Raw genomic sequence first — 14,343 nt, 5'->3', positions numbered from 1 at the left:
GGTGATGGAATACTATTGTGCTAAAAGGAATAATAAACTGGAGGAGTTCCAGGCGAACTGGAGAGACCTCCAGGAACTGATGCAGAGCGAAAGGAGCAGAGCCAGAAGAACATTGTACACAGAGACTGATATACTGTGGTAAAATCGAATGTAATGGACTTCTGTACCAGCAGCAATGCAATGACCCAGGACACCTCTGAGGGATTTATGGTAAAGAATGCTACCTACATTCAGAGGAAGAACTGCAGGAGAGGAAACATATAAGAAAAAGCAACTACTTGAATGCATGGGTCGGGGTGGACATGATTGGGGATGTGGACTCGAAACTACCACACCAATGCAACCACCAACAATTTGGAAATAGGTCTTCATCAAGGACACATGACAAAACCAGTGGAAATATGCGTCGGCCAAGGGTCGGGGGAGTGCAGGGAGTGAAGGGGAAAGTAGGGGCCTGAATCATGTAACCATGTTAAAAATGATTATTAATAAATGTTTAAATTTTAATAAATAAATAAATAAAATGTAGCAACAAAGCATCCAGGCATATTCAGGTATCAATATGAAAAATAAAATGAACAGCTAAATTCTCTAGCATTCTAATTTCTCTACAGAAAATAATATATGTATAGTACTCATATATAAAAATGCACATGCAAAAAAGAAGCATACAGATTAAGATAAAAATAATTCAAATCAAAAGTCATAAAAATTGAGAAAAATTTAGCATATCTTTAATACTCTTATCCTTCATCTTAATGGGGGGGGGTATGTAACATTACATAGTTAAGTATCCAAAAGACTGAGACCTGATACCCTGCTATAAATTCTACTAGTCTTCTTCTAAGAGGATAGTGCCAGGCATAATATGAACTGATTTAATCATTTGGTTACATGAATCCATTCTCACTATTGAATTGAAGAATTCAAAGCCTTATAGATAATGTTTCTTAATGAAAGTCACTCAGGTATTAGCTTTATTTGTGAGTATATAGAATCTGACTTTTCCAGTCTATATTTGTTTTATTTCTTGTTTTATCTTCCTAAGTGTGTTTTTTTTAAACATCTGTATTTTAGAGTCATAGGACCTTAGATTTAGAATTATTATGACTCATAGAACCTGCCTAGGCCAATGTTATTTTAATTTTTTAAAATTAAGAAAATCAATCTAAACATTAGCCTAATAAAATCTAGGGAGGGAAGGAGAAATTAATCTTATAAATATTATACATAGACAAAATTAATTTTTCTTTGGTTCTGTTCCAAAAAAAAAGAAACTCAAGTTTATAGATAAGTAAACTTATCTCTAAGGACTTCAGACTAGTGAGGTATATTGTTGTAACTAAAGCCACATAGATAGTAAGTAAAATAATTCAAAGGTAGAGAGTTAATGGAATATGCATAGAATAGTGACATAAATGACCAGTAAATATGAAAAATTGAAATCTATCCCATATCTAAGCAAGAGGCTGTCAAAAAGAATAACAAAAGAAAATAAGGAAAATATACTCCAGAAATATCTGGGAATTACAGTACTAATGTTTTTTTTTAATTAATTTTTTCAGTATAATGAAGACAACTAAAATAGTATTTCAATTTAATCATAATATAGCCTTCAAGTACCCACAATTCAGTATTTGCATATGATAAAGGCTTTGGTATAATTGGTTGCATGATCCAGGTTTATCCTAATTGTATTTCAAAGTCTATTCAGAAAGATAACAGATCCTGCCCTGGGAACTGGGGCCATTCAAAGGGCAAACCAGTTTATTAAGAAAAATGGTTTATAGATCCCCATGAAAAGACCTATTAATGCATATAGGAACAGTGATTGCTTCCAGACTCTGAGGGATGCAACAAATACACTTAGCTATTGATACCTTAAAATCTCCCTGGATTTCATTCCGTTAATGCACACAATAAATACCAGTCAGCCTCATTCTAGGCAATATTTGAATGCAAACCAAAGGAGGGGAAAGACATAAGGATTTTTCAGAGATTATTATAGAAATAAACACATTGGTTTCCTATAAGGGTTTTTACCTAATATTATTTTTAATTTCAATTATTCAGATAAAATATAGATGTCTCCACTTTAGTCTTGATGTATATGTTGGGAGAGTGATAGTAATAGACAGTAATACAAAGCCTTTGTACATAATTCAAATTGAATTTCAGAGAAAACTATCTGTAAAAAAAAACAAACAAAATCAAGTAGTTCATTTTGGGAGCAAAAAAGAAAAAAAAACATACTTTAAAGCTCAATGATCTATATAAACTTTCAAAAGAATGAAAGAAGGAAGGAAGGAAGGAACGAAGGAAGGAAAGAAGGAAGGACCTACTAGATCTAGAAATGTAATACCCAAGATTGAACTTTTTTCTACCTGTTTGATCTTGGGAATATCACTGTATCTCTGTGTATTCCTTCCTTTCAAGTTAGGAGCTACATTGAGTACATAAATCAAGACAAAGAGCCTTGATGATTAATTATTATAGACATAAAGAGGGGCAGATGTAGAGAGAAAGTTGTCAATAGAGTTGACATTCCACCTACAGTACAACTCAAAATTAGAGTAAGAGTAACATGAGACAAGGATAGTATTGTAGTACACAGCCTAGTAGTTTTACTGTTATCAATGAAATGAATAAGCTAGGTTAGATGACATTTGAATTCCATTCTAGCCCTAAATTTATCATACCATAATCTTAAAATATTTAAAAAATTTATAAAATACCTTAAATTTGTGTATTGAAGACATTTTTGCTTGAGTCGATCTATACAGAATAGCCCATCATTTTATACCATATAGCAACTTGTCCTAGATGATAACCTTGTAGTAGATCAAACATTTTATCCTATACTCTCATAAACTCCAGACATCAGAATTCCCCAGGTTAAACTGTCAGCCAACACCTGTATTATACCTTAATCCACCAATTAGGTACTATAGAGGATTTATAATTTAGTATGAGATTTTATTTAAAAAAAGGCAAAAAAAAATCCATGTAATTTTCTAAAATGAGCATACCTCCTTGGCACTAATACCTATCTTGGTTCCCAGAAGACCAATAAAGTGCAGGGAGAAAGCTCACTAACACCAAGATTTGTGTATCCCCAATAACTCAAGAGACCTGAGAGTAATACAGTAAATTTCTCATCTCACCGAGGAAAACGGGCAATGAATTTTGCTAGTTTTAACACCAAATTCACACATGCTCTGAGAATCTTCAAGGGCAGACAATCCTTATTTATAGTAAGGCCCTTTTAACATTATTCTTAAAGTTTCTCAGAACTAAAATTTCACTTAGTTTTCCAAACGTTCAGGAAGTTGCTGTAACCTGTGTGATTTGGGAGTGGCTTGAGGAAAAATTGTTAGGAAGTACTCTTTAGCATTGCCTCTGGAAGAGTGAATAAAAAAAAAAAGAAATTCATGTTCATTTTAATTATCTTTTCCAGAAACTTCAGTTGACTTAAAGTTATGAGCACTTTTTTTTTCCAATTAACTCTTATCTTTCATTCTTTCATGTAGTAGTCAATTTACATTGGCATTTGAGGCTTTCAAGACATGACATCTTGGAGAAGTGAAAGCTAGTGAGTGACTGATTTATATGGTAGAATTTTGAGATTATGTTGATATTGCCAATGACACCTAACATTGCCAGGAGTAAAATCTCTTCTAAAATGGCAACTAACCGTTGCTTCACAAACAAAACAAAGAATGAACAGTATTGTATCATCACATTTATATCTTTAAACAATCAGTACAGAAGCTTCTTTTGCCAGTGAAAGAATGGTTTAAGAAATGGTTCGGCATTTCTATAATAGTTATTCTTGTATAACAACTTCAAATGGCTCAAGATCTCTTTTCAGATACCATACTTTGTGCTATGAATTAGAGGATTTTCAATCTTTTGTAGAGATATATGTGATATGAGGCTGGAAAGCTGAGGCAATGTAACCCCTCTTACTATCAGATATAAGGAAGTGTTATGATTAAAAATGATAAAGACTGGGATTTTAAGAGAAATTAATATTTTAATTGCCATGGTCATGTTGGTAAAATATATATGACCGTGCCTGACTATCTTCAAAATTACCTCCCGTCTGTATCTCCACCCATTTTCCAAAAACCGGAACCCATTGGATCACGGGGAATGTAGTCTCAAAGTCCCCACGTGTCCACAGGAAGTTTTTAAGATACTTTTAACTTCCCTGGCACCTCCCTGAATTCCAAACACACAGAAGGAGAGTATTGAAAAACTTTACCAATTTAACTAAATGGATGATGGATATAGGGGTAATAGTATAGATTTGTATATGGTACAAGTGCAAGGAAGAGAGTCACAGGAGAATCCTGGCTTTGCTATTTCCTGTTACTTTCACTTGAAGTCAGTTTTCTGAAGCTCTCTTGAGCCTGTAAAATGAAAGAGTGAGTCTCGATGACCTCAAAAATTCCTTGTGGCTCTAAAACTATCATCCTTGAATACATTCTCACCTAGCAATGGTAGCGAGAATCAAAAGAACATGATTCAACGAGTATATATACCTCTACCCCTGCCCAGCTTTTCTGTTTACTCAGGTGAGTGGAAATTTTACCCCACTATATAATCCTTTTTTTGTCACTCCAAGATAACCTTTGGGATTTAAAGCAAGGGAACTTACTAATGACTACTAAACTGTATCTCTTTGAGGAGATTGGTGGAATGCTCTCTATGACAGTTTACTACCTTGTAGCCATTCTAAGGACAACAAAATGACTCCTGGCATCAAGAAGACCCATCTCTGATCCAGACTGTGGCCAAAGTTCAACAAATCAGAGGGGACAGGGAACGGGACATCTTGAGGAGCATATTGGAGTATGGAGTATAGCAGTTTAGGAAGGAAGCAGAACCTGAGACAGAGGAGGTGACTAGGTGAGTGCCAGTGCTCCCTTGTTGTGGCTAGGCAGCTGGCTGAGAGAAGGGCGCTAGAAAGTGCTGGCCCAGGTGAGCTGACTCTAGGCTAGCTATGGTAGTCCCAGTATGAACATATATATATATATATATATATATATATATATAGGTTTGGGGCTAGTTAATGAAGTAGAGCGATGAGTCAAAGGTCTGGTTATGGAGCTGGCCATATGTGATTCTCTGGCCTGTTTTTTCATTATTTAACAAATAATTACAAATTAGAATACAGTCTCCACAAAATCGTTATGTTAATGTGAGTTATGATTATCTCAATTCATCATCTCATAAGGACCAAGGTCAGGAAAATATCCTTGTAAACAGGAGAATAGGTTAACTGAAAAATCTTAATCCACAAAGAAAAATCTAGTTTACATCAAATCTAAAAGGAAAGCCCTTTAAAATATATTTTTATTGTGATGTGTTTATAAATTACAGACTTTACATACCCAATCAAGGTACTAGTACGAGATATTAAAAAAGGCAATGAATATATAGGAAGCATAAATGGATTTGCACCCACGTTATGTTACTGGAAAATCAACAAATATCCCTAGATCTCAATTCCATATTTAAAAATTATTAAGTTGGGAATAATATAAAAAAATCACTTCCAATTAAAAAGTATGGTTTACTTAATTCATTAAATAAAAGAAAAGATGAAGAACATATAGTAAATACATATTTCTTGTTAATATTTATACTAAGTACAAGATGGGTTATAATTATAAGGCATAATTGATGCCATCCTGGTGCTTGCATTGTAAAGGTTGGAATAAATAAAGTACATAACTATTATAAAAACAAGAAAATAATCAAAATCCCACCATATGTTGTCTACAAGAAACACATATGAGGCAGGTGAGAGCTGGGCCATTCTGGTTGGCAATTTGGAATCATGCTCAAAGGGCTATAAAAGAATGACTGCCCTTTGATCCAGCCATACCATTGCTGGGTTTGTACCCCAAAGAGATCATAGATAAACAGACTTGTACGAAAATATTTATAGCTGCACTTTTTGTGGTGGCAACAAACTGGAAAAGGAGGGTATGTCCTTCAATTGGGGAATGGCTGAACAAACTGTGGTATATGTGGGTGATGGAATACTATTGTGCTAAAAGAAATAACAAACTGGAGAAGTTCCAGGCGAACTGGAGAGACCTCCGGGAACTGATGCAGAGCAAAAGGAGCAGAGCCAGAAGAACATTGTACACAGAGACTGATATACTGTGGTAAAATCGAATGTAATGGACTTCTGTACCAGCAACAATGCAATGACCCAGGACAGCTCTGAGGGATTTATGGTAAAGATGCTACCCACATTCAGAGGAAGGACTGCAGGAGAGGAAACATATAAGAAAAACAACTGCTTGAACGTATGGGTCGGGGTGGACATGATTGGGGATGTGGACTCGAAATTACCACACCAATGCAACAACCAACCATTTGGAAATAGGTCTTGATCAAGGACACATGACAAAACCAGTGGAAATGTGCGTCGGCCATGTGTGGGGGGAGGGCGGGGGTGAAGGGGAAAGTAGGAGCATGAACCATGTAACCATGTTAAAAATAATTATTAATAAATGTTAAAAATAATAATAAATTTTATTGGTATCTTGTTTTTCAAAAAAAAACAAGAAAATAAGGATATTTCTATGGGGCTTCAGATTACAAAATCTTTTATATGAAACCATGAAAGCTTCATGGAGAACATGGCATTTAAATTGGTCCTGGTAGGGTTAGGATTTCATCTCAGTCAATCAAACATCAAACATTTATTAAGTATCTCTTATGTGTCAGGTACTTTTCCAGGGGCTGGGCATAAAAAAAGACAAAAATGATACCATTTCTGCTCTCAAGTTTCTTACATTCTGTCAGGGATGATAAGATGTTTATATACAGAAAATAAATACAAGGTGCTTGTAGGAGAGAAAGCACTAGCAACTGAAGCTATCTAGAATGGCTTCATGTAGAAAAGGATGCTTGATCTGAGTACTGAAGAAAAACAGGTATTATCAACAGATAAAGTTGAGGTGGGAATGTATCTCAGACATGGAGGACAGAGGGCATATAATACATGTGCATAGAGATGAAAAATCCTTGTGTATGAGGAAAAGGAGGAAAACAAGTTTGGCTGGTTATCAATATGTGTAAAGGGCAATAATATACAATAGGTCTAGAAATAGATATTGAGATGAAATTGGGAAAGACTTTAGATGCCAAACATAGGAAGTTATATATTTAATCTTAGAGGCAACAAAGAGTAGGATTAATATATTGAGTAAAGAAGTGACTGTCAGATCTAGATCTGGAAAAATCATTTTCATTAATGTGTAAAGAACAGATCAGAGTGGGGTAGGACTTGAGTGAAAGAGACTTATTTAGGTGACATTGTAACAGTCTGGGCAAGAAGGTAAGTCTGAACTAGGATAGAGGTAAAATTTAAAAGAAATTCAAGGATCAATTTATGAGAGAAAACCTGGTTGAAGGAAATGGATAATAGATTGATTTAGAAGGTATATTGGAGACCTTTAAGTTTACAGATGAGGAAACATTCCCATTGAAGATAAATTACTTTCCTGAGATGATTCAACTAATAGTTGTCTCCACTGGAACTTGTAATAACATCTTCTATTCCAAATCCGGAATTATACCCACATATAGTATATTATTGTTGAGAGCAGTAACCTCAAAACATAAGGGGGGGTTGGCAAAACTGATATGTTTTGAGGAAAAGATTGCTAGTTTTGGTTTGATCATGCTGAATTTCACCTGTTTATAAGCAATCCAGCAGATTACATCAAATTCTCATTTCATAATATAGGACTAGATTTCAAGCAATAGACTAGGGTTGTAAATGTTAATTTTGAAGTTTTCAGGAGATGACAGATCCATAATAATTGATCATATCACCTATTCAGATGATAAAGAGAAAAAAGAGAACAGGATTTGGGAAAGAAACTTAGAATATATCTATAATTGGGAGTCATAATATGGATGAAAGAGAATTATCCATATATTTAGGAAAACTAAAAAAGAGAATTTAAGGATTGAGGGCCTTTCTCTGTAAAAAAAATTTATATTGCATACATTTACTAATCACTTCCATTTCATGAGAGATCTTTCATAACAAAGTAAAATAGTTAAGTAAAATCATGGAAATTGGAAGTTAGAAAAATGAAGGAGGGGTATATGACAGATATTAAATAGTTGAAATCAAAAGAGATTGACAACAGATTATGTGTGGGGGTGGGCAGTATAAGAGAGTAAGGAGTCAAAGATGTCACCCAAGATGAGAACCAACCTGTCCAGAAGGATGGTTGTGCCCTCAATATTTACATTTCTCTAATTATTAGAGATTTAGAACACTTTCTCATGTGCTTATTGATAATTTTGATTTATTTATCTGAAAATTGCCTATTCATGTCCCTTGCCCATTTATCAATTGGGGAATGGCTTGAATTTTTGTACAATTGATTTGTATATTTGAGTAATTAGATCTTTGTCAGAGTTTTTTTGTTATAAAGATTTTTCCCCAGTTTGTTGTTTCCCTTCTGATTTTGGTTGCATTGCTTTTGTTTGTACAAACCCTTTTTAGTTTAATGTAATTGAAATTATTAATTTTACATTTTGTAATTTTTTCTAACTCTTGCTTAGTTTTAAAATCTTTCCTTTCCCAGAGATCTGACAAGTATACTATTCTGTGTTCACCTAATTTTCTTATAGTTTCCTTCTTTATATTCAAGTCACTCACCCATTCTGAATTTATCTTGGTGTAGGGTGTGAGATGTTGATCTAAACCTAATCTTTCCCATATTGTTTTTCAATTTTCCCAGGATTTTTTTCAAATAGTAAATTTTTGTCTCATTTAAAATCACCCTAGAAAATATAAAATGCTTAGAAATCTAGCTACCAAAACAAACACAGGAATCATATGAACACAACTACAAAACACTTTACAAACAATTAAGACTATATCTAAATAATTGGAAAAACATTGATTGCTCATGGGTAGGATGAGCTAACATAAAAAATGACAATTCTACCCAAATTAATTTACTCATTTGGTGCCATACCTATCAAACTACCAAGAAACTTTTTTACAGAATTAGAAAAAATTATAACAAAGTTCATTTGAAAGAAAAAAGATCAAGAATATCAAGGGAAATAATGAAAAAAATGTGAAGGAAGTTGGCCTAGGAGTACCAGATGTTAAATTATACTATAAAGCAGTGGCCATCAAAACAATATGGTACTGGCTAAGAGACAGAAGGGAGCATCAGTAGAATAGACTTGGGGTAAGTGACCTTAACAAGATAGTCTATGATAAACCAAGAGACCCCAACTTTTGGGACAAAAATCCTCAGTAGTTACAGAGAAATTTGATGGTGCATATAATTTTTGGGGAAAGGTAATGCATTCAGTTTTGGTCAAAGTGAGTAAGATAAGATATGTGGTTTCAGATATAAGATAAATGGTTGGAGATACAAGCCTGGAAATTAGGAGAAAATTTAGAACTTGAGTAGCTTACAAATTATCAGCATACACAAAAAAATCTCGCAAATATCTTGCATAGAGTAGTCACACATTTCCCTTATAACTCATCAGGCACTTCTGTATGATACAGGAAAAATATGGAAATAATACATCACGCTCATGATAAAAAAGGCTATTTACTGACATAGAAGGATTAAAGTCTGACTGCCAATTGAAATATAGCATTCTTTATTTTATTTCCTCAATGAATTTTTCTCTGTGGAGATCAATATGTGTCTTGTTTCACAACCTAGCAAACATCGACATATATATTATATAATAATATAGGTACCACCATGTTCTTGCCTTCTCAAGGAGGGGTAGGAGTGGGCAGAGGGAGAGAACATAGACTGCAAAATATAAGAAAATGTTAATAAATTTATATCAAAATTCTATATTGGGAAAACTAAATATTTTTAAATCTGTCACAAAACCTATAGAATTTTCCATTTTGATTCAGTTTCCATTTTGATATCTGAGAGTGATTCAAAGAATTAAATGAATGAGTGAATTATTAAATACTTAAATGTGCAAAGCACTATTGTAATAGCAGGGCATACAAATAGACAAAACAATCCCTGCTTTCAAGAGCTCCAATTCTAATGAGAGCCAAAACATATATTGAAGGTTTTGGCTACAAGGTAGCTAGAAAAGCCCCATGATCCTAAAAGTAGAAGCAGATGGGAATCCTTGTTTTATAAAATCTCATCATCTCATAAAATCTTATCAGTTTCTTATGTTGGGGAGTTAAAGAGTTTGAGGATTTGAAGATGGCATTTAAGGAGAGAACCAAGCTGTCTGGAAGGACAGTGTCAAGGTCCTGAGTGTTAAGAATTTGATCTTCACTTGTGTGAGGCTAGCAATGACAGGAACAGGAACCAGGCTATAATAAGAGTTTCATCCATTTGAATTGAACTCAACCAAATTGAAAATGAAATTGTTGTTGGGGGTGGGGTGATTTCAAGGAAAAGTAGAGAAACTTTTGTTGGTATCTGTACACAGACCTTTTTTTCTGTGAAATAATTTTAGATGTTTTTTTCAATTACATATAGAAATAAATCTCCCTCCTTCTCCCTCCTCCCCCAGAATGAAGATAGTTTATACATATGTTATCATATAATACCTATTTTCCTGTTTATCATGTTGTGAAACAAGACACATATAGTTTACATCAGAGAAAAATTCATGGAGAAAAATAAAGGAAGAATGGTATGTTTCATTCTGCATCCAGACAACATTTACTCTTTCTACAGCATTGGATATCCTTTTTTTTGTCATGAGTCCCTTGGAGGTATCCTAGATCTTTGTCTTGTTGAGAATATTTAAGTCATTTAAACTTGATCATCATATAATATTATTGTTACTATGTACAATGTTCACCTGATTCTGATCACTTCACTTGGAATTACTTAGTATGTCTTACAAGGATTATTTTTTATCCTTTGGTTTGTCATTTTTATGGTACAATATTATTCCTTTTGAACCATCAGTTTATGTTGAGGCAAAAATTGTTGCCCTTTAATTTTTCAGATTTAAAAAAATTTTTATACAGAATTATAATTTTATTGATATAGAAATGTTCTGTATTGTGAGGTGAAAGTGAAGGGATGGAGGGAGGAAGGTAGGAGGAATGGGAGAAAGAAGAGAGGAAGGTAGAGGAGGGGAAAGGAAGGTAGCTGGTCCCCAGCCCTGGTGGGGGAAATTGACCAGAGCCCTTCAGGGGCCCAAAAAAATGATCAGAGATCAACTTTAGGGTTTTGAATAGCTAGGTTTTATTTAGATTAGGAAAGGGGAAGGTCTAGGGAAAACTAGGAGGTAGGAAGAAAGGGAAAAAGGTGCTGAGAGAGAGATCAGGGTCCAAGAGCCTCTGGACTCCAGAGCAGACCTTCCAGGGTAGAGAGCAGAGCTTCCAGGGTCAAGAGCAGAGCTTCCAGCATAGAGAAAAGGTGCCAAACTTTCTCTTTTATATTTTCTCTGACACCTCCCACAAAGGAAGTGGGAGTTGTCAGGGGAAGTTGTAGCAGGGATCCCTGAGAGACATAGTCTTCCAGGGCTTACAACCATTCTGAATGACACAGTATGAAAATCCCCTGTACTGGCACATTCTATATAATATATGGTCTTAGAAAGTCACTTGAAGCATAGGAGTTGAACATGGAGAATCAGGTAATCTGAAGCATAAGTTCCTATCTTTTTTACTCTATGGCTAAATTGCTATCTCCTTTATCATTCTATATCTCAATCTTTCTGGAAATGTTCAGAACAAAGTTAATCTTTTCTTACATCTATATAAATGCTCAGATGATAATTCATATCAGAATCTCCCCAATACTAAATACATAAATACTTTTAAAAGAGATTTTTGTGGTAGGTATAAGTATCTCGCTAACGTAAGAAATGTGATTATAAACATATTGACACATCTATCAAAAGGCTAAATAAGTTCATATTCTCAATTAAAAATAAGAAAGATATAAAGAATGAACTTAAATTTTATCTAAACAGAGATAATTGGTGAGGGGGAAGTAACAAGTCATGAAATGTTCAGACATTCAAGAAAATAGGTTAGTCAAAACCTTGAACCCTAAATGCATATTCTCTTTTACTTTCTTTGAATTCAGTCTAATCACTTTTATCCTGGTCATTTCAATGGGCCAAGCAATCCTATCCTTGAATATGAAGTTAGTAACCATGAATTATAATCTCAACTGCTGCTGTGATCTTAGGCAGGTGACACATTCTGCAAAGTTGTTGCCCCATCCATAAAATGAGGATGATACAGTCATGCTTGCATCACTTTCCTCATGGTACTGCTATAAGAAACTTGATTTTTAAACCTAAATAATATATTAATATATGTTGCTATTATTACCCCAAAGTTGGAAAAAAATAAATCTATTAATATGCAAGAAATGAGAGAAGACTTTGAAAAACATCTATAGGTCAAATGAGGCATTACATTCTCCCATATTATCCAGTCAGCCAATCAGATGGAATGATAGGATATGATGGGATAGACAGAGAGACAAACAGACAGAGAGATATATAGATGATAGTTAAATAGGTAGGTAGGTAGGTAGATAGGTAGATATAGGTATATGCATACAACACAATAATTCTTTGATGAGTTAGGCAAAGAAAAATGAAAGAATTAGCTAAAGTTCTTTCCTCTCAGTCTTATTTATCCAACTTAATCTCAGTTTAGCACCATCAGTTCTAATGTTTGAAAAGAGACTCTTTAAATATTTTTTTATTTTTTCCAAATAATCATTTAGATCTATCTTTTCAATGGTATTAGAAATGTATAAGGAAAAAAAATATTTTATTGCATTTTCCCAGATAAGCCAATATTCTGCCTAATAGATATCCCTAGACTATATTCTAAGCAATAATGTATTTAAAATTATATATGTATACACATACATACATATATGACAGTTCATAATGCTTAAATCAATAGTTGCAAAATGTGTCCAATAGATTATTAGATGATTGAAATATGTGCTTAAAGAATACTCTTTTTTCCCTTGAAATTATCCCAATCATGGCACATTACAAATCAACAGCAATCTATTCACTGATCAACCTAGAATCATTAATATTTTAAGAATTGGAAACAAGGTAAAATATTGAGTTAGACAAGTCATTTGTAGGTTTTTAAAAAAAGGAAATGAAAGTGTGATTTTATTCTGAAGAAAGCATTTATCATTACCTGAGATTCTACCTTGATTTAAAATTAATGAATCTACATCCTCCCTTCTCCAATTGATTGGAATGTCTGTAACAACGTGAACAGTGTTTTCAAAATGTAATTGATCTTCCTTTGACTAAAATAAATTACATGAAGTGTAAAGCATGTTCAGTAATATTAATGATGTTCTAAACAGCTTAGTAAAAGCCAATGGAACTTAATGGTTTTCTCAGTAAAGATAAAGCAAGAGATGATGACAATTATTAAGATAATTACAACAAAAATAATCTATTTTGTGCTGAAATATTCATGTCTCTTGCATCCTGACATTAGAAGGTTAAAAGTGTTTCAAGGAGGAGCAAGAGCAAGACCTAAGGCCTAAGAACAAGAGCAATGCATTTTCTGAACAGAAATATGTAGAAATCAACTTTTCTGGCAAGCTTCTTCATTTTCTTGGGTTAATTTTTAAGATAAAATTTAATGTTCAGGACTTATTTTTATCAAAATAATTTTTGGATTATCACATTTACTTTCCTTCACACATATGAGCAAATGCATCCTATCTTGTAGCAAAGAAATATACAACATCTCGTATAACATTGCACACACCTACTCCCATAGCTTTCTGTTTCAAAGGATAGATTCCTCATGTATTCTCCAGGGTAATAATTGGTCATTTCATTAGTTCAGAGTTTCAGTCCATTTTATTTTTCTTTTGTTTACATTATTATAGTCATTCTCATTTGTCTCCTGGTTCTGCTTATGTTAATGCTTCTTAATGAAATACACTCAGTTTTCTATATGTTTCTTTGAATTCATCATCTTTATTTCTTATGGCAGTGATAGTGATTAGATTAATTTCTCATAACTCACAAATTCATTCCATTGCAAAAGGCAGCAAAAACATAATGAATACAGAACCTACCTCAATTAAAGTCTAACTTATGACAAATACTGACTTTATAAACTAGGTTATCTCTTATTATTTAATCAATGTTTCAGAGTTGTAACTCTAAATTTCAGAGAACTTGCCAACCACTAATTTCATCATTGAGTCATTGTCTTTTCCAGTGAAAGCATAGTTCCATCCCCATGACTCCTACTCAGGGATGGATACCAATAAGTGCCTCCATTTTATTTTTACCAAAATTGCTGGTAAGTCCTTT

Source organism: Gracilinanus agilis, chromosome 1 (assembly GCF_016433145.1).
Source record: "Gracilinanus agilis isolate LMUSP501 chromosome 1, AgileGrace, whole genome shotgun sequence".
Classification (NCBI taxonomy): domain Eukaryota; kingdom Metazoa; phylum Chordata; class Mammalia; order Didelphimorphia; family Didelphidae; genus Gracilinanus; species Gracilinanus agilis.
The sequence above is the reverse complement of the archived record's forward strand: the minus strand, read 5'-3'. Positions refer to the sequence as shown.